Source organism: Salvelinus sp. IW2-2015, linkage group LG13 (genome assembly GCF_002910315.2).
Source record: "Salvelinus sp. IW2-2015 linkage group LG13, ASM291031v2, whole genome shotgun sequence".
NCBI classification, from domain to species: Eukaryota; Metazoa; Chordata; class Actinopteri; order Salmoniformes; family Salmonidae; genus Salvelinus; species Salvelinus sp. IW2-2015.
The window spans coordinates 26,197,740-26,218,123 of NC_036853.1; the positions used below are offsets into that span (position 1 = coordinate 26,197,740).

General features: G+C 41.5%; 1 protein-coding gene across 3 annotated transcripts in view; it reads right to left on the reverse strand.

The window, feature by feature from the left end:
• The window catches only part of LOC111972365 (ecotropic viral integration site 5 protein homolog), a 96,193-nt gene that overhangs the window by 70,243 nt on the left and 5,566 nt on the right, over positions 1-20,384 (reverse strand). Inside the window, exon 1 of one of the 3 annotated variants that reach the window (XM_023999396.3) lies at positions 6,852-7,016. The exons of the other annotated variants lie outside the window; for them this stretch is intronic. The gene's annotated coding sequence lies outside the window, so the exon portion shown is untranslated. Of the gene's footprint in view, positions 1-6,851; positions 7,017-20,384 lie in introns of those variants that run through there. 3 annotated transcript variants of the gene reach the window in all.

Below are 20,384 nucleotides of genomic sequence, written 5' to 3' on the forward strand. Positions count from 1 at the left end.
GCACAGAAATGCGCACAAGGCAGTAAGCTGCGTGTGAATGTTCACTCCATAATTCAATTAAGCAGGAAAACAGTTGTCAAAAGGGCAATACACATGCAAGTAGTTTCATGTGATGAAAATATCCTTTAGAAATTTAGAAAGAGATGAGATCTAATAGGCTACTTTGAAGCAATTTAAGGTTTGAAGGTTTGATGCCGCCTATTCAAAACAACTGGGAACTCGGAAATCTCCGACTTCAGTGTGTTCAAGACAACTGGGGTGAAAAAAACAATCATCCAACTCGGAATTTCAAAAACTTGCGAACACGGGCCTCTTTCTAGAGCGGTGATTCCCAACCAGGGGTACAAGAACTATACACAGGGGGTACTTGAGAAGACTTATGAGACCATAGGCCTACTAGTAAAATGCACGAGGGGGCACTCCGGGCAGAGCAAAATTCAGTTGGTGGTACAGTAAACAAAAGAGGTTGGGAACCGCTGTTCTTGAGCTACGACTTTCCGACCTGAAGATCACCGAAGTCCTGATTTGAGCTCGTATTTGTTCTAAGTTCCCAGTTGTCTTGAAAGCACCACAAGATACTGCAGCAGTAGCAGCTCTTGCGCTATCCGACCGATTTTCCACTCAAAGGCTCTGAATCTATATGCTGTACGTGTGACAAACGAATATACTGTACACGCGCTATTTTAATTCCACTAAATTGGTGGAAGAGTGGGGTAACATCTCACAGCAAGAACTGGCAAATCTGGTGCAGTCCATGAGGAAGAGATGCACGGTTACTTTTGATTTTGACCCCCCTTTGTTCAGGGACACATTATTCAATTTCTGTTAGTCACATCTCTGTGGAACTTGTTCAGTTTATGTCTCAAATTGTTGAATCTTATGTTCATACACATGTTAAGTTTGCTGAAAATAAACACAGTTGACAGTGAGAGGACGTTTCATTTTTTGCTGATATATATCATTTATTATTTCTCAGGATTTTGGAAATTCTCCTGGGACCACATTTTCATATCAGTCGTCCCCACATGGGTTTGCAACCCCTAGTATGGTAACCATCTAGGAGACCGTACAGGTGCATCAAAGCCCTTTCTAATTCTCTACTTTCGCATATTTTTTTTTATACTAAATGATAAGATCTTCAAAACAAAAACTAATATTAGATAAGTGAACAAATAACAATTACATTCTTATCTCATTAATTTAATAAACTAATTTATGCAAAACCCAATGCCCATGTGTGAAAAAGTAATTGATCACTTACACCCAATAACTGGTTGTGCTCCTTTAGCAGCAATGACTCCAACCAATTCCTCTGTGGAGGAATTTTGGCCAACTCTTCCATGCAGAACAGCTGTAACTCACTGAAATTTTAGGGCTTTCAAGCATTTACTGCTCGTTTTATGTCCTGCCGCAACATCTCAATTGGCATTAGGTCTGGACTTTGACGAGGCCATTACAACATTTCAAATGGGTTGCTTTTTAGCCATTTTCAGGTAGACTTGATTGTGTGTTTTTGATCATCGTCTTGCTGCATGACCCAGCTGCGCTTCAGCTCACAGACAGATGGCCTGACATTCTCCTGTAGAATTCTCTTATACAAAGCATAATTCATGGTACCTTCTATTAAGGCAAGTCATCCAGGTCCTGAGGCAGCAAAGCATTCCCAAAACATCACAGAACGACCACCATACTTGACCGTTGGTATGAGGTTCTTACTGTAGAATGCAGTGTTTGGTTTTTGCCAGGAATAAATGGGACCCATGTAATTTTTGTGTGTGTTATTTGTAAATCCAGGTTCCCTTTATCTAATACTAGGTTTTGGTTGAAGATCTGATAACATTCAGTATCAAAAATATGCAAAAATAGAGGAAATTAGAAAGGGGGAAAATACTTTCCAGGCCATCAGACTGTTGTACAGTCACCACTAGCAAGCATACGCCCAGTACCCTGCCCTGAACTTTAGTCACTGTTACTAGCCAGCTACCACCCGGTACTCTAGCATGCTGCCCTGGGGGTGCAACTCAATATTAGGAAGGTGTTCCGAATGAATGAAACCAGTCAAAAGTTTGGACACACCTACTAAAAGTTTTTTATTTTTTACATTGTACAATAATAGTGAAAACATCAAAACTATGAAATAACACATATGGAATCATGTAGTAACCAGAAACTTGTTCCAACAAAAATATATTTATATTTGAGATTCCTGAATGTAGCCACCCTTTGCCTTGATGACAGCTTTGCACACTCTTGGCATTCTCTCAACCAGCTTCACCTGTAATGCTTTTCCAACAGTCTTGGAGGAGTTCCCACATTAGCTGGGCACTTGAAACTGCATTTCCTTCACTCTGCGGTCCAACTCATCACAAACCATCTCAGATGGGTTGAGGTCGGGGGATTATGGAGGCCAGGTCATCTGATGCAGCACTCCATCATTCTCCTTCGTGGTCAAATAGCCCTTTGGGGCGGCAGGTAGCCTAGTGGTTAGAGCGTTGGGCCAGTACCCGAAAGGTTGCTGGATCGAATCCCCGAGCTGACAAGGTAAAAATCTGTTCTTCCCCTGAACAACCCACTGTTCCCCGGTAAGCCGTGAATTTGTTCTTAACTGACTTGCCTAGTTTAATACATTTTACATTTAAAACATTTAAAATTACACAGACTGGAGGTGTTTTGGGTCACTGACCTGTTGAAAAACAAATATATTAAGCGCAAACCATCTACAAGTCTTTGCTAGGTAAAGCCCCACCTTATCTCAGCTCACTGGTCACCATAGCAGCACCCACCCGTAGCACGCGCTCCAGCAGGTATATCTCAATGGTCAAACCCAAAGCCAATTCCTCCTTTGGCCGCCTTTCCTTCCAGTTCTCTGCTGCCAATGACTGGAACGAACTGCAAAAATCCCTGAAGCTGGAGACTCATATCTCCCTCACTAGCTTTAAGCACCAGCTGTCAGAGATCTGTAAATAGCCCATCCAACTACCTCATCCCCATACAGTATTTATTTATTTATCTTGCTACTTTGCACCCCATTATCTCTACTTGCACATTAATCTTCTGGACATCTACCATTCCAGTGTTTAATTGCTATATTGTAATTACTTCACCACCATGGCCTATATTGCTTTTACCTCATTTGCACACACTGTATATATAATAATAAAAATTATACTGTATTATTGACTGTATGTTTATTACATGTGTAACTCTGTGTTGTTGTATGTGTCGAACTGCTTTGCTTTATCACAGTTGTAAATGAGAACTTGTTCTCAACTAGCCTAACTGGTTAAATAAAGGTGAAATAAAAAAATACATTTAAAAAAGATGGGATAGCGTATCGCTGTGGTAGCTGGTTAAGTGTGCCTTGAATTCTAAATAAATCCCAGACTACGTCACCAGCAAAGCACCACCACACCTCCATGCTTCACGGTGGGAACCACACATGCAGAGATCATCAGTTCACCTACTCTGCGACTCACAAAGACACGGCGGTGTCTCAAATCTCAAATTTGGACTCAGACTAAAAGGAAGATTTCCACCAATTTAATGCCCATTGTTTGTGTTTCTTGGCCCAAGCAGGTCTCTTTTTCGTATTTATTTTATTTAACTAGGCAAGTCAGTTAAGAACAAATTCATATTTACAATGATGGCCTACCCCGGCCAAACACGGACGACGCTAGGCCAATGGCACTCCCAATCACGGCCGGTTGTGATACAGCCAGGAATCGAACTAGGGTCTGTAATGATGCCTCGATCACTGAGAAGCAGAGCCTTAGACCACTGCGCCACTCGGGAGCCCTTATTGGTGTCCTTTAGTAGTGGGTGGTTTATTTGCAGCAATTCGACAATGAAGGCCTGATTCACAGTCTCCTCTGAACAGTTGATGTTGAGACGTGTCTGTTACTTGAACTCAGAAGCATTTATTTGGGCTTCAATTTCTGAGGCTGGTAACTCTAAGGAATGTGTCCTCTGCAGCAGAGGTAACTCTGGGTCTTCCTTTCCAGTGGCGGTCCTCATGAGAGCCAGTTTCATCAATACGCTTGATGGTTTTTGTGACTGCACTTGAAGAAACTTTCAAAGTTCTTGACATGCTCCATATTGACTGACCTTTATGTCTTAAAGTAATGGACTGTTCTTGAAAGGTGTTAAAGTAATCATGGACTGTCATTTCTCTTTGCTTATTTGAGCTGTTCTTGCCATAATATGGACTAAGTCTTTTCCCAAATAGGGCTATCTTCTGTATACCACCCCTACCTTGTCACAACACAATTGATTGGCTCAAATGCATTAAAGGAAAGCAATTCCACAAATTAACTTTTAAGGCACACCTGTTAATTGATATGCATTCCAGGCGACTACCTCATGAAGCTGGATGAGAGAAAGCCAAGAGTGTGCAAAGGTGTCATCAAGGAAAATGGTGACAACTTTGAAGAATCTCAAATACATTTTGATTCGTTTTTTTGGTTACTACATGATTCCATGTGTTATTTCAGTTTTGCCGTCTTCACTATTATTATACAATGTAGAAAATAGTAAAAATAAAAGCCCTTGACTGGTACTGTATGTATGTATGTATGTATGTATATACACACACACACATATAATGTGTATGCATATATGTACAGTTGAAGTCCGAAGTTTACACCTCAGCCAAATACATTTAAACTCAGTTTATCACAATTCCTGACATTTATCCCTAGTAAAAATGACCTGTCTTTAAAAAAAAAAATGTTTACCTTTATTTAACTAGGCAAGTCAGTTTAAGAACAAATTCTTATTTTCAATGACGGCCTAGGAACAGTAGGTTAACTGCCTTGTTCAGGGGCAGAACGACAGATTTGTACCTTGTCAACTCGAGGATTTAAACTTGTAACCTTTCGGTTACTAATCCAACGCTCTAACCACTAGGCTACACTGCTGCCCCGCTCTTAGGATCACCACTTTATTTTAAGAATGTGAAATGTCAGAATAATAGTAGAGAGAATGATTTATTTCAGCTTTTATTTATTTCATCACATTCCCAGTGGGTCAGAAGTTTACATATACAATTAGCATTTGGTAGCATTGCCTTTAAATTGTTTAACTTCGGTCAAACATTTTGGGTAGCCTTCCACAAGTTTCCCACAATAAGTTGGGTGGATTTTGGCCCATTCCTCCTTACGGACATTGCAATGTATTGACCTGTCCACATCTGCAGTCCTCATGCCTCCTTGCAGCATGCCTAAGGCACGTTCAAGCAGATGAGCAGGGACCCTGGGGATCTTTCTTTTTGTGTTTTTCCAAAGTCAGTAGAAAGGCCTCTTTAGTGCCCTAAGTTCTCATAACTGTGACCTTAATTGCCTACCGTCTGTAAGATGTTAGTGTCTTAACGATGAAGAACTGTGAAGTTATTTGGATTTTTACAAATTATCTTTGAATGACAGGGTCCTGAAAAAGGGACGTTTCTTTTTTTGCTGAGCTTATGTGAATCGTAATCTAGCTAGTTAGTTAAACAGCCCAAAGTGATCAAAAACTAATGTTATGCAAGGTAGATGTCAATTCTTCATGGGTAGCCAGCTAACAATTCTTTGTGGCTAGCTAGCAAGCCCTATTGACTTACCCTTTCACTGAACCTTGCTTCTTCTAACCAGGACAATGGCAAGAGAGATGAAACAAGATATACACAAAGCAAACATTTTACTTCATAACTATCAGCTAGCTATATGTGAATTGTAATAATGTAGCTAACCAGATACTATAACTGGCAAAAATGACCTAAAACCAATATTTTCTAAGGTAGATGTCAATTTTTTGTGGGTAGCTAGCTAACAATTATTCTTGGCTATCTGGCTGGTTAGCTAACAGTAGTAGCTAACCCTATTGACTTACGACATACAAAACAACTACAGGGGGTATTGTAGGCAGGTAACAATGCCAAAATTACCACAGCATGTATTAATTAATGTATCAAGATAAAATACTGTAGTCAGGCAACATATGAGATGTGAATTGGCAACATGTCATCTCGCAGTCGGAGAGTATTTTCTGTCGCTTCAACTCAAATAATGGATATTTCTTTGCATACTTTAAGTTGAAGCTTGCGTCGATGCACGCTTCAAAATATGTACAAACGGAGTACGCATTCAAAAATTGCTCTCGATTTCGCAAACTTTGATTTGGACTCATACGCCGACCCTGCCATGCTCCAATTTGCGTGCTCGGAGCTCGGAGCTTGACAACGACAGAAGTTGGCTACCACACACTACACAGTATGGGACCAAGCTAGCTGAGTCGTTCCTTGACATTTCAGTAAGCCATGACACCCACCATCTGAGATTGTTCTGAAATAGTTTCTGTAGTTAGAAACAGGTGAGATTGGCATTCCTGAAACATTTAAACATTTGTTGAAATGTTATTTGATCTTGGAGAACTTAAGCTAATTGATTACACTCAAATTGGCCAATTTAATTTAGGTCTATAGGATTCAGATAATATTAAGTAAATGTAGGACCCAACATCTGATTTGCACTCTTCCTAACAATGAGTAAGACATGAAGGAATACCAAAACAAATGAAAAGCCACCCACGGATCCCTCCACAAACCATACCAACTGTAAAGTATCAGTTCTCTACGCTTAACAAGTAGTATGCAGCTGTAGATTTGCTTCTTCCTACTATGTAATGTATTCCCTGTGAATCTGAAGATGTTTTGTCTGTTTCAGGAATGCTAATCGTATCTGTTACTAACTACAGAAACGACTTCGGAACAATCTGAGATGGTGGGTGTCAAAATCCTCTTTCTTGGGCTTTTTGGAGGTGGAATGACCCAGTTATAAAAATAATGACACTATTCAAAACTTCACAGATGCTCCTACCTGTCAAGAGTGTTACTATTCCAAAGGTTTTTTACAATCCAGGCAGAAATCCAGTCAGTATCAACAAAAAGGAAAACAGGTTAGAGAAAACTCCCAACAGTAGATAAGAACTTCAGGCAGAAAAGACGAGATCAGTAACACTCCAGGGAATTGAGACAAGCTTCTCCTAAGTTTGTCGCTTAACTCCAGTTTTCTGAACAATAGTCTCAAAGCAGATTCGCTGTGTGTCTTAAGGTACTTTGCAGAGTCATATGCTGATCACACTCAAGGCAGGCAGGGTCAAAGTGCTGTTCCTCCTCCTGGGATATTAAAAATGTATGCACGCATGAACACACAGACGAAGAGAGACAGACAGAGAGAGAGTGAGAAGCAGACACAGAGAGTGAGACAGACACAGAGGCACAGAGAGAGCGACGCAGACACAGAGAGACGCAGACAGAGAGACACAGAGAGTGAGACGCAGAAAGAGCCAGACACACACAGAAAGAGAGACAGGCAGAGATAGACACAGAAACACAGAAAGACACAGAGAAAGACACAGAGACGCGCAGACACAGAGAAAGACAGAGACGCGCAGACACAGAGAAAGACAGAGACGCGCAGACACAGAGAAAGACACAGAGACGCGCAGACACAGAGAAAGACAGAGACGCGCAGACACATAGAAAGACACAGAGATGCGCAGACACAGAGAGACGCGCAGACACAGAGAGACGCGCAGACACAGAGACGCGCAGACACAGAGAGACGCGCAGACACAGAGAGACGCGCAGACACAGAGAGACGCGCAGACACAGAGAGACGCGCAGACAGAAAGAGACGCAGACAGAAAGAGACGCAGACAGAAAGAGACGCAGACAGAAAGAGACGCACAGAGAAAGAGACGCAGACAGAGACACACAGAGAAAGAGACACACAGAGAAAGAGACACACAGACAGAGAGTGAGACGCAGACAGACATACACACACACAGAAAGAGACAGACACAAGCAGACAGACAAAGACAGAGAGACAGACACATAGACAGAGAGACAGACACATAGACAGAGAGACAGACACATAGACAGAAAGAGACAGAGACACAGACAGACAGAGAGACACAGACAGAGACACAGACAACAGAGAGAGAGACAAACAGAAACACAGACAAAGAGAGACAAAGACAGAGAGACAGACAGACAGACAGACACACAGACATACACAGAGACACAGAGAGACACAGACACAGAGACAGACAGAGACACACACAGACAGACACAGAGAGCCACAGAAAGAGCTACTGTACTCAGTTTCCACTAGCTATAAGTCTAATATTGTTGTGTTTAGAACAACTAATTAGTCGGCATCCCTAAATAAATAAATATAAAATAAAATCAAGCCCATGGCTCTACCCTATCCCATGACACAAAAGGTTTCAAAAGCAGCAGCTGTTACCATTCTGCTGGAATGAAAATAAAGACAGCCGTTCCTCTGGAGAGAAGATGCCTACAATCCCCACCTGCACTGCAACAAGTTTCTATCTAGTGCTGTGGAGGGCCCCATTCTAGGGAGTTAGACAAATTTGACTGTCAAGTGACTCAAATAGAGGTTCATTGTATACGTAGGCGGACTATATTCAGCCACAATGAGATTGACACAAAGTTGTATTACACCTCTGGGAGCATAGAGTCACGATTTGACACTAACCATATCATGTCATTTTGATCCGCAGTAGTAAGGAGGCCAGACTGACATCTCTAAAAAGAAATCCACCAAAAAAAGGCTAACCTCAAATCACTTACTACACAAACCTGCGGGAGCAGATAGTGATATCGCTACCAGATCGAGTCTCATAGGCTGGTTCTGAAAAGTAACAACTCGTGTCTCCTTTTAGGGATGCAAATTTCAGTCAATTTTGCTTCCGACTAACTGACCCTCATTAGCCAGTCAAAAATGTTTTTAAAAAAAATCTAAAATTGTAAAATGACATGACCAACAGAAAATACTATCAGAGATCTGTATATAATGACGAAATGCTTGTGTTTCTGCCCTAACAATAGGAGTCGTCCCAAGGCGGGAAGGCAGGTGACAAGTTTACGACCTTGGGCCATTGGGTTTATTTTGGACAGAATTTTGGCGAGATTGAAACCTCTCGCTTCTGGGTCCCGTGTGGCTCAGTTGGTAGAGCATGGCACTTGCAACGCCAGGGTTGTGGGCTCAATTCCCATGGGGGACCAGTACGAATGAAAACGTGTACACTCACTACTGTAAATAGCTCTGGATAAGAGCATCTGCTGAATGACTCAAATGTAAACGTCTCTTCCTCTCTGATGCATACAAGGAGCGGACATTTTTTCATTTACAGCTAAAATGGAAACATGCAACAATAGCGAGCCTATCGTCGTACAGTCGAAGGGCTGTCGCCTATTATTGAACATGCAACTCCTGTAATGAAGCAGCTAATAAAACGTAATTTCCAAAACATTCGCCCAAAATGCAATTCTCTGAAACTCTGTGCACCTAATGTGAGCATTTCCATTTGAGACAGAGAGAAAAAAAAATCTCTAAGGGGAATCGAATAGCAACAACTACGATGGGTTGCTTATATGACTAAGATTGTGCCTTTGGCTTCTGGACAACGAAATAAAAGTCGATATGAAAACCAATAGAACAGGTGATTAAAAGCTGGTTAATGGCATGAGGAAGTCTTTATTAAATAATTGCCTCCACGTTTCTATGGATTGATTTTCGCAAGGCTACTCTGACGCAAGGTAAGACATGTCTCATTATTTGATGTGAAGTAAAACTTTCAAGTTTCAAAGAACTATACTACCTCAAGCTCACATTGCAACGTGGTGGGTGACGCGCTGATAGCCACAGGTAGACAGGCTAAAGCTGATGCTTTCGAATTGGAGATGTGCTTTAATTACAAATTGAGATTGAGAAATGAAAATAGCTCCAATTAATCGTCGCCACCAAAGTTAACACGCAATTGCATTTAGAATTATTGCGCAATGACTGAGCTTACGAAAGCAGGTTCCACTCCGGTAGCCCACAGGCTTTTTGCGGAGCTACTCTCGCGCCGTCAACCTTTCCGCTCCTCAAACTAGGCTCTGTATGCTGTGCGCGTGGAATATAAAATTGAATATAAAATGCATGATGACTAACGAAAATACACGTGCGCCAATTTAATTAAACAAAATTATGAAAATTAACCTCTAGACCGACATACATGACTGGTCAAATGTATTTTCGGTGGCTAACTGATTAACATCCCTACCTACTCCTATTCCTCCATCATTTATATAGAGGCAATTTGCTGCGTTCTGAGAAGGCCAGAGCCGAGCTGAAGCCGAGCAGACATTCACCTACACCTCATGCATTTTGATGTAGCTTAATGAGGAAGGATATAGAGCTGGAGCTCCGTCACATACAGTGCCTTGCAAAAGTATTCACGCCTCTTGGCGTTTTTCCTATTTTGTTGCATTACAACCTGTACTTTAAATAGATTTTTATTTCGATTTCATGAAATGGGACATAAAAATAGTCCAAATTGGTGAAGTTAACGGAAAAATGGTGCGTGCATATGTATTCACGCTCTTTGCTATGAAGCCCCTAAATAAGATCTGGTGCAACCAATTACCTTCAGAAGTCACATAATTAGTTAAATAAAGTCCACCTGTGTGCAATCTAAGTGTCACATGATCTCAGTATAAATACACCTGTTCTGAAAAGACACAGAGTCTGCAACACCACTAAGCAAGGGGCACCACCAAGCAAGCAGCACGCACTGTGAAGACCAAGGAGCTCTCCAAACAGGTCAGGGACAAAGTTGTGAGAAGTATAGATCAGGATTGGGTTATAAAAAATATCCGAAACTTTGAACATCTCACGGAGCACCATTAAATCCATTATAAAACAATTGAAAGAATATGGCACCACAACAAACCTGCCAAGAGAGGGCCACCCACCAAAACTCACGGACCAGGCAAAGAGGCGATTAATCAGAAAGGCAACAAAGAAACCAAAGACAACCCCGAAGGAGCTGCAAAACTCCACAGCGGAGATTGGAGTATCTGTCCATGGGACCACTTTAACTTCTCTAGGATAGGGGGCAGCATTTTCACATTTGGATGAAAAGCGTGCCCAGAGTAAACTGCCTCCTACTGGGTTGGGCCGTCTTATAGAATGGTGGGAGGACATTTGTCAATGGTCTATATGATCCAAGGAATTAGGTCCAGGGATGCATGTTAGTTAACTCCCTGAGCCTATTAATTAATGCTATGTAAAGTGCTAGCCTATAACTGGCAGTGCTATTTCCAAGGTCAAAAACAGACTGATATTTATCGGTGTATTCTAGTTCCTGTTTGTGTCTGCAAAGGTTTTGGGCAAGTGTTGATTCCCTCTAGTCTAAAAACAGGAAGCCAGGGCTAGCTGTGACCCACACCTGACACCAAGGTCTGTCACCAGACTTTGCTCTGACATGTAGCTTATCTCTGTGGGATGAAATTAGTCAATGTGGCTGGCATTCTCCTTGGCCATCTGATACTTTAGACTTGGCTAAAAGGCCTGTGAACTGTACAATTAGTCTAAAACAGCCCTCAGGCTCTAGTCTAGTAGACAGAAATAGTTATTTTAGCTGACCAGTCAGTACAGTATTGCCAGCTCGGTACTAGGCCCTATATCCTGCCTTGCACTGAAAAACAGGAAACAAGACCACCACTGTTTTTAGTGCTACACCCTATCCCTGACCTGCCTTTAAAAAATCTCCCTTCTGACCTAGCAGGAAAATAGATTCATTACTCTTATGTTCAAAAATACAAGCATGTGTGAAATTAATGGGTCACGATAGTTTTGTAAGTAGTGATGGGGAGAGAAACCTCTTTTTTTTTTACAGTTACAAAACACCCTATTATTTCTTTGGACAATATTATACTAATACTTTGAATCCAAGTATCAATATGTAAAAAGCGCGAGCTGGCTGTTCGTGCGCTAGAACGCCATTATTTTTCATTCTATTGCTTGTTCTCCATCTTGCTCTCTCATCTCTCTGCAACAGACATATAGTGAGCAATATGTTTGGAATATCAAAACGCAATAAAATCACAGTATCGAATCACAATACATATAGAATCGCAATACATATCGGCACCTAAGTATCGCGATAATATCGTACGGTGAGGTCCCTGGCAATTCCTATATTTATAAGGGATCAGTGGCTTTAAAATGAGTAAGTCTAGGGATGGGCAACTGATGGGGTGAGGGCCACCAAAAACCTGAACTCGCGAGGGGCTGCAGTTGCTTACAGGTCTCTGTACCTACATCCATGCCVCKCKCKCCCCKKKCCKKCACAGTGAGAAACATTTTAGTGGCCCCCCTCTTGACAGCGGAGACATTTTTTGTACAATTCTACACATTTTGCTATGGGGTGTAGACATTTTAAAGAAAGTTTGCTGCAATTCTGCACATTTTGCCACGAGGCAGAGAGAAATGTTTAATGTTTTTAATATGATATCTTTGTGAGACTGACTAACAAAATCAAATGGGGGGGGGCTCCCCGGCAGGTAATTCAACCATGATAACAAGTTAAGATAACTGGATGCTAAACTAACTTAGTAATGTAAAAAATGTTAGCTGACATGGGCTAATTGACTAACTATCAGTGACTGACATAAGAGAAACTGCTGATGCACAACTAGGGCTGTGGCGGCCACGAAATTGTCAGCCTGTGATTGTCAAGCAAATAACTGCCATTCTCACGGTAGTTGACCGTTAATTAACAAACACATTTAGCATCTCCTGGCTTGCACACAGCCTACAAGCCACTGATGCAGACCTTTGGAACATCTACATAAAAAAAAAAAAAAAGTATAATAAATCCATGTAATAACGCCTACACTGTCATAATAAATCCATTATTTTAGACAGGTCTAAAGAAACATGATTATGAAGAAAATGTAGTCTATTTCAGAATTACAGAATAGCATACTCGGAGTTGTCCTTATGCCAGGTCCTCATCTGGCTATGCCATATGGCTGTGGGCTACACTCGTTCATTTAGCAGACAAGATTTAGGTTATTTTATAGTGAAGAATACAATGGAACAAAGCTGAATAAAATAGAAAGGATATTTTCCTTAAACAATGAGGGTGTAGAGCAGTTAACATAGAAATAGGTACTCCTATATGCTTAATTTAGAGTTATTAATGTAACTTTAGTTCTACAAACGTTGGGCCAAATGTTTCATTTTTTTTAATACATTGTAATAGGCTGAGCACACCGGTCACGTTGCGTGCACGGGTGTTGCAAAAATAAATGTAGAAATCTGTTATTCAATTATTGCACTCACACTGCTCACGCGTTGCTAAAATAGAACTCCTTTCTATTTCTGACGCAGATTGCGCTGCAAGTCCTGCCTCTCCCATCTCCTCATTGGTTTATAGAAGCAGGTACCCACGTGCCATCTCCTCATTGGTTATACCCACGTGGGTGATTGAAAGACGGACTTTGTTGCCGGTTGTCGTGGTAATACAATGTAAGTTTAGATGCGATCACCATATAAGTTCAAAGATGAAAAAGCCTGGAAAGAGGAGAGATGACTAGAAACGATTCGGTTGGCCGTTTTGTGTGGATTAATTGTCGGAGTAGAGGTCCTTGTGCATTTCAGGTAAAAAAACAACTCAATGTTTATATCCCAGGACAAATTAGCTAGCAACAGCAAGCTAGCTAAATAGGACAAGTGCAAGCTAGCTAGCTAAATTGCCATACATGTTTAATGCTTTTCGACCTGTCCCCAAATTAATGTCATTGGTTCAGAGTTTGTTTTGATATTTAACCTGCGTGTCGTGATCGCATTTGGTGTGGAGGGGCAAAATAAATGTATGCACGAAGGCGCAGCCGGTTTGGGTTCCGTGTAAGGCTCGTATTTCTGTGTGTTATTATATTATAATTAAGTCTATGATTTGATAGAGCAGTCTGACTGAGCGGTGGTAGGCAGCAGCATGCTCGTAAGCATTCATTCAAACAGCACTTTCCTGCATTTGCCAGCAGCTCTTCGCAATGCTTCAAGCACTGCGCTGTTTATGACTTCAAGCCTATCAACTCCCGAGATTAGGCTGGCAATACTAAAGTACACATTAGAACATCCAATAGTCCATAGAGAGAAATAGTTCTATAATAACTACAACCTAAAACTTCTTACCTGGGAATATTGAAGACTCATGTTAAAAGGAACCACCTGCTTTCATATGTTCTGAGCAAGGAACTTAAACATTAGCTTTTTTACATTGCACTTTCTTCGCCAACACTTTGTTTTTGCATTATTTAAACCAAATTGAACATGTTTCATTATTTATTTGAGACTAAATAGATTTTATTGATATATTATATGAAGTTAAGTGTTCATGCAGTATTGTTGTAATTGTCCTTATTACAAATATATATAAATATAAAAATAAAACGTAAAAAATTAATATATTTATTTTTAATTCGGCCGATTAATCGGTATCGGCGTTTTTTGGTCCTACAATAAATCGGTATCGGCGTTGAAAAAAATCAAATCGGTCGACCTCTACTCTGTGTATTTATTCCTTGTTATTCTTTATTTCTATTTGTTTCCTCTTTGCATTGTTGGGAAGGACCCGTAAGTAAGCATTTTACTGTTCGTAAAGAACAGGTGTAGACTAAGCATGTGACAAAACATTTTATTTGAACCAAGCCAGGCTCTTCTAACACTCTGTCCAAAACAGCACCCTATTCCCTACACAATTAGTGCACTGCTTTTGACCAGAGGCCAATGGGGCCATGGTCAAAAGAGTGCACTATGTATGTAGGGAATAGAGTGCCATTTGGGAGGCAGCCTCCCTCTGGGAGCCAAGAGGAGGGTGCAAGGGTGTAAGAGAAGCTCCCTCAGCACATCCCCAATGTGTTATGCCAGGCAGAACTAACCGGTAGGAGAAAAGATTACTCTGAGATTGACATAAAGGGAAGGAAGATGAGAGGGAGAGAGAGAGCAGCCTGTTCCAGGGTTTATTGCTTCAGATCGTTTGTGCCGAGTGAACAAACACATATTGTAGTACGGTACAGTGAGAGCCTCACCCTTATGTCTCTCTCTACTGAGCACCTAAATCAAAAACATTCTGACTGTCGTGGAGGTGTGTCTGTGCACTGGGACATAACAGCGGAGGGGAACACAATTAGAACATGATCTCGCATACAGTGCTTTAATACTAGGAATAAATGGTCCACTGAGATTATGTAAGATTTATTGTCTAAAATCTATAGACCTGTCACAAAAAGAGTAGGCATATTCTTCTATCGGGCTCGGACAGGCAACTCACTCAGGCACAGGACCTACTCCAGGAGTAAAGGCGTCTGCATGCTTCCCAGCCGAAATAGTTTGGTACAGTTAGTCCATATATTGTGACGTTTTTGTTGGTTTCGGACTTCGGTGAGGGAGACGAAGTCCACACCCTTTCATTGGTGATTGGTCAACAGTAGGGATTCTTCAATAAAGTCTTTGTTATCATTCAATGAGAGACGACTTGTCATGCACATTTCTTATTTTCATTGAAAAATACTGCACCAAACTTAATGTACAATTGCACGACCAAGATCTCTCCGGCAAAAACCTCAAAATTAACGATTGATTTCATGAGTTATCTTAGATTAATGACTATTTTGAGGAAGTGTATACAGGCTTTGGCATCTCAAAAAGGACTACTCAAAGTACTATTGAGGCTTTTTTATTGTTTTTCAAGCGAAGGTCTTTTAAGGGAGTATGCGAGCACACTCGTTCCGTTTGGTGCCAGCCGAACTGAAGCATGCTGACGCCTTAAGCCTATGTGGTTAAAAACCTGATGAAAGGGTTTCTACTAGTGCACAGGTGGTAGGCTACCCGTACTGACATTCTTCTCAGCAGCTAGGCCTATGCCCAGTCTGGGTCCCCCCTACATAAATCCTGGTTGGGTGCTGTCTATAATCATTCCCTCTTTTGTTAAGCCAAGGAACAGAGTGGTGAATGAATGGGTCTGCATCCCAAATGGCACCCTATTCCCTATTTAATGCACTACTTTTGACCAGGGCCCATGGGGCTCAGGTCAAAAGTATTGCACTATATAGGGAATAGGGTGCTATCTTGGATGCAAACAGAGAAGCATTCTGCATGGCTAATGAAAGGCACAGCAAGGCAAGATTGTGGAGTCTGAATAAAAGAGCTTCTTAGCAAAACAACAATGCCGGTGAGATCAGTGCAGTGCAGCTGAATAGACAAACCTCGGGAAATGTAGCACTACTAACTCAACTAGGATAAGCCAAATCCAGCTATCAATTAGACTATTTTCCTAATTTGTTACATCCTGTGAATTATGGTAACTTTTTTCAGTATGTAGGCATGAGGAAAATCAAAGCTTTTAATCCATTGCTGTCACTTTGGGTGAGAAAAGAAAATGAGAGAAATACAATTGCATCAGCAACAGAACTGGAATATTATTTATCTTGCACCTGCACATAAACATAAACATTCTCTCCACACGATAAGAACTCAAATCGCAGCATGGCACAGCAGGGAGATTAGAAAACAGAATGTTAATGTGGGCCACCTTCAGAGAACAAGAACATACATTCCATTTGCTGTTGTCTGAGAGACTATGAGAAAGGAGTGCTGCCAGAAAGGGCACACAGTCTGTCAGGCGTGAGAATAAAGGCTTTTCAGTTCACACACAGAAGACATCTCAGATTGGTGCAGTGTACATTCAGCATTATCAATGGCCTCCTTGAGCGTCTTTCCTCAATGGACAATGCAATAAGCGTTATACGGTTAGCTGGGACTCAAATGGAAAACCTAGGCTAGATCATTTACATGTGGCCTACAACAGTATTCCCATGTTGACACCGTGGAAGGGGGCACCTCCTTACAACTTTCAAGAAACACATACAAATACACACAGCACTGAATACATTATCAATGGTGGAGACTCAACTGGTTTTATGACAACAAATATCCACACACTATGATGTTCTTAAGCAAATAAAAATGCTGCAAAATCTGAATGGGCAGTTGGTGGAATGTTGCCCTGCTAAATCACTCCATAGGATTCACGTGGAGCCTGCCATACCTGTAGTCTACTCTATATGGTTAGACAATTATGAAGGGGAAGCGCTCTGTCATAAAAACAACCAAAGTGTCTGACAGAGGGCAAGTACAGACAAGCCAGTCCTCCACAAGCCCAGTCTCTCTCAGTGGTGTGATTCGAATCTGAAGTCACACTCTCACACTACTCCTCCTAGCCAACAAACGATCCAAGAAAACACCAAGAGGTTACATGGCAGGAATATCTAGCCAGGACAGAGACGGCAGAGCAGACCGGCATGTGACTCTATTACAAAGCGCAAATGTCTAAAACAGATGTGCCTATGAGGAGTCCAGTGCTAAGGCAGTAGTTTCCTAGTGTTATCAACTAGGCTAGGTCTAAGATAATAGGGAGCCATTTTTAGTCTGAAGTTGTTCATGGTGCAGGAAGAGAAAGAGAAATGTGAGTGTCAGCTAGCTACAGCATTACTAGCCAACACCCAGCATAGCAACAGATGACTGCACACCTGGATCAGCAGTTAAGTGGATCAAGTTGAAAGGGGATCTTCAACACCTCTGCGTTCCAAATGGCACCCTATTCCCTTATAGTACACTACTTTTGACATAAGGCTCTGGTCAAAAATCGTGCACCATAATATAGGGAATAGGGTGCTATTTGAGACGTAGCCATAGAGCTGGGTTCGGGTTGAGGAGGATTCCTGTACAGTGAGAGTGCAGCTAGATGATGATTACTTCCAAGGATCAGATGGAAATGGTGGGGTTTATGGAAACATTTCAGCAGGGATTTCATCCTATGATGAAAAGTCCTTGGTGTGCGTACTTTCAATGAAAAGTAAACAAGCTAAGAGGAGAATGGAAAATCTATGCCCTCGTCTGGCCCTACCTACATTGACTGTTATTTCTCACTGTACACAAAGAACTGGATGGTTGTACAGTAGAGGCGGCAAACGTTAGCTACTGTTTTCTCTCTCAGCCAATGACAGGAGTTTGTCAGCCAGTAGCCAGCAGATCTAACCCGCTTGCTTACAGCTGCACTAGGGTCGGACAGCATTGCTGTGTATATTAAGACACGTGGGGGCGAAAAATGTATATTAGCATTACTTTAAATGATAGGTATGTACAATCCTGTACTCTGGTTGTGTAAATTGCTGTTTTCACCCAACTCTGTACTTAATCCACCACGGGTCTTGTGTTCTTGCCCCCACCCTCTGTACTCTGAAACATGCATGTTCGGAACGAGGTATCTCCATTTCAAACAAGAGTCTCTCCTTAACTCTATTCTAAGAACAAACCGTTCTTAGTACTCACAAGAGAACAGGATATTTGGCCACCTCATCCAGTAGATATCGGTTAGGTTCGACACATCGAGACAGTTGTGGTGGATTAAGGAAATGTAACAACGTTGGGCTAGATAAGGCAAGCCCCAACTCAGAATCATTGAGCTCACTATATCAACTCTATACTTCAGTATAGAGATAAAGTGGAGTCGCAATTCAATGGCTCAGACACGAGACGTATGTGGCGGGGACTACAGACAATCACAGACTACAAAAGGAAAACCAGCCACGTCGCCGAGACCGACGTCTTGCTTCTGGACAGGCTAAACACATTCTTCGCACGCTTTGAGGATAACACAGTGCCACCGACACGGCCCGCTACCAAGGGCTGTGGGCTCTCCTCCGTGGCGACGTGTGTAAAACATTGAAACATGTTAACCCTTGCAAGGCTGCCGGTCCAGACTAGAGGTCGACGGATTATTATTTTTCAACGCCGTAACCGATTATTGGAGGACCAAAAAAAGCAGATACCGATTAATCGGCCGATTTTTACATATATATTTGTAATAATGACAATTACAACAATACTGAATGAACACTTATTTTTAACTTAATATAATACATAAATAAAAATCTATTTAGTCTAGAATAAATAATGAAACATGTTCAATTTGGTTTAAATAATGCAAAAACACAGTGTTGGAGAAGTAAAAGTGCAATATGAGCCATGTAAAAAAAGCTAACGTTTAAGTTCCTTGCTCAGAACATGAGAACATATGAAAGCTGGTGGTTAAGAAGTTAAGAAGTTTTAGGTTGTAGTTATTATAGGACTATCTCTCTCTCTATACCATTTGAATTTCATATACCTTTGACTTCTGGATGTTCTTATAGGCACTATAGTATTGCCAGCCTAATCTCGGGAGGTGATAGGCTTGAAGTCAAACAGCGCTGTGCTTCAAGCATTGCGAAGAGCTGCTGGSAAATGCAGAAAAGTGCTGTTTGAATGAATGCTTACGAGCCTGCTGCTGCCTACCACTGCTCTATCAAATCATAGACTTAATTATAATATAATAAACACGGAAATACGAGCCATAGGTCATTAATATGGTCAAATTCGGGAACTATAATTTCGAAACAAAACGTTTATTCTTTCAGTGAAATACAGAACCGTTACGTATTTTATCGACCGGGTGGCATCCATAAGTCTAAATATTGCTGTTACATTACACACAACCTTCAATGTTATGTCATAATTATGTACATTTCTGGCAAATTAATTACAGTCTTTGCAAGGAAAAAATGGTCTTCACACAGTTCGCAACGAGTCAGGCGGCCCAAACTGCTGCATTTACCCTGACTCTGCTTGCACAGAACGCAAGAGAAGTGACAATTTCCCTAGTTAATATTGCCTGCTAACATGCCTTCTAAATATGCAGGTTTAAAAAAAATGTCCTTGTGTATTGATTTTAAGAAAGGCATTGATGTTTATGGTTAGGTACATTGGTGCAACGACAGTGCTTTTTTCAAGAAAGCGCTTGTTAAATCATCACCGTTTGGCGAAGTAGACTGTGATTCGATGATAAATTAACAGGCTCCACACTGATTGCAACGCAGGATAAGCTAGTTAAACTAGTAATATCATCAACCATGTGTAGTTAACTAGTGATTATGTGAAGATTGATTGTTTTTTATGAAATAAGTTTAATGCTAGCTAGCAACTTACCTTGGCTCCTTGCTGCACTCACGTAACAGGTGGTCAGCCTGCCACGCAGTCTCCTCGTGGAGTGCAATGTAATCAGCGTCCAAAAATGCCGATTACCGATTGTTATGAAAACTTGAAATCGGCCATGCCGATTAAATCGGTCGACCTCTAGCCCAGACTGCATCCCTAGCCGTCTCCTCAGAGCATCCGCAGACCAGCTGGCTGGTGTGTTCACGGGCATATTCAAATTCCCTATCCCAGTCTGGTGGCCATCTTGAAGCATGTGGGGACAGCATTGTCCCTGTACCCAAGAAGGCAAAGGTAACTGAACTGAATGACTATCGCCCTGCAGCACTCACTGCTGTAATCATTATTATTATATCACCTCCACCTTACCTGTCACCCTAGACCCACTTCAATTTTCTTACCGCTCCAATAGGGCCACAGACGATGCAATTGCCATCACACTGCCCTATCCCATCTGGA